The following is a 1,761-nucleotide window of genomic DNA, read 5'->3' on the forward strand; positions in this document are numbered from 1 at the left end:
CCTCACCCAGTTGCAGAGTCCAGCCCCCAGCCTACCAATCAGTCCAGTGCAATCCCAACTGGGGAATCCAGCTCTCTGCCTGCTGAGGAGTACAGCCCCCAGCCTGCAAAGGAACACAGCAGTATCCCAGCTGGGGAGTCTAGCTCTCAGCCTGCTGAGGAATCCAATGCTATCCCACCTGCAGAGTCCAATCCTCTGCCTGCTGAGTCCAGCCCTCACCCAGTTGCAGAGTCCAGTCCCCACCCTACTGAGGTGTCCAGCCCTCACATAGTTGCAGAATCCAGCAGTCTCCCATCAATCTCAGGGGGCAAGTTGACTGGGTCCAGCCCCCATCCAGTTGTGGAGTCCAGTGCTCTCCCCACCCAGGAGTCTAGTCCCTACCCTGCCAAGGAGTCCATCCCTCAATGTGTCATTACCTGCCTGCTTCAACCAAGATGTGCTTATGCACTGAAGTCTTTTAGTAGATTTGTTCATCTCTAAATGTGGCGTTTTCACGTCTTGTTTCAAGTCAATAAAACCAGTTATTTTTCTGGTAAAATTTCGTTTGACTTATCTGCATTTGCACAATCTATCCTAACAGACAACGGTTATGCAGCCTCTACCTTCCTGTGTTTCAGCCAAGTTTAGAACTATTCCACCAAGGTGGTAAAAGTGTGGCATTAGTGTCAGTTTAAAAAAAAAAAAAAAAGAATTAAGCTTTGCAGCTGGATTTTTCTAAAACCGTACAGTAGTTCCTTTTATTGATGGCAAATGTTTTCTTTGAGCCTTATTCATGAACCTCTCCGTATTTAAAAACTGCCTGTGTAAGGATGGGCACAGTTCTGTTTTTAAAGTAGTTAGGTTTGCGTATTGCATGTCTTCGTGCAGTATGTCAACTTTCACCACCTGGACTTTACCAAACTTTTGGGGTTAAGCAAATTCTAGGGCTCAAAAATATTAGGCTAGTTTTATTAATAAAATCTTGAAGTTGACAATGGTTTTGCACTATTCAAATGTGGTAAATGTGGTTATTTCAAAAGGCTTTGGTCCTATCCTCCAAATAAAGTTTAGAGTATTTTCACAGTGATGTCAGTGATGTTTGCAGGATCAAAGTTGCTTATTGTTTCCTATGTTCAGGCCATACTTGACACCAGATTTTATGCTGCCAAATCCCAGGTCATGTTATCCAAATCGGCTAATGTTAAATGTAGGTTTTTTTTTTATTTTTATTTTTTTCGACCACTGGTTCTTTGGCCTGTGGCTGCCCTTTGCAAAAAGCACAAAGGCTGTAGTGTTCAGTTATGCATTTAATTTTTTTTTAATCTTGGCTAGCTTCACCTGTCAAAAAGACCAGCCTACAAACCACATCAAGAAATAATCAACTTTGTCAAAAGACAACTATAAATATGTAAAATAGGATAAAAATGCAGTAGTCTGTGACAGTAGATGGGACATAAGTCATCTAACAATTTCAAAAGGATATTAGGATCTATATTAAAATTGTCTACCTTTTGTGACAAAAAGGTATTAAAACTGGGACACTTTCCCATCATTTTGGTGTTTATATATATAATTTGAGGGTATTTTGTGTATGTTTTTCATTATTAGCACTGTGCTATGTGTGAACTTTTGGATTTTACCCCTGGTTTTTTTGTAAAAGTGCTGGCTAATGCTAAACGTAAATTCAGTAAGATTGTTATTCACGCCGGCGCTAATGATGTTCGACTTCACCAGTCGGAGATCACTAAAAATAACATTAAAGAGGTGTGTGAACTTGCAAGT

The 1,761-nt window shown here is 40.7% G+C and overlaps 1 long non-coding RNA gene across 1 annotated transcript; it reads left to right on the top strand.

Annotated features, from left to right (window-relative positions):
* The first annotated feature begins 6 nt into the window (after positions 1–6).
* On the top strand, positions 7–538 carry LOC107717952 (uncharacterized). The gene is made up of 2 exons (XR_001637367.1): positions 7–89; positions 208–538. It is a non-coding gene; the product is annotated as an uncharacterized LOC107717952 (long non-coding RNA).
* The last annotated feature ends 1,223 nt before the right edge of the window (positions 539–1,761 follow it).

Source organism: Sinocyclocheilus rhinocerous, unplaced genomic scaffold (assembly GCF_001515625.1).
Source record: "Sinocyclocheilus rhinocerous isolate Xijiao unplaced genomic scaffold, SAMN03320098_v1.1 scaffold41784, whole genome shotgun sequence".
NCBI lineage: Eukaryota > Metazoa > Chordata > Actinopteri > Cypriniformes > Cyprinidae > Sinocyclocheilus > Sinocyclocheilus rhinocerous.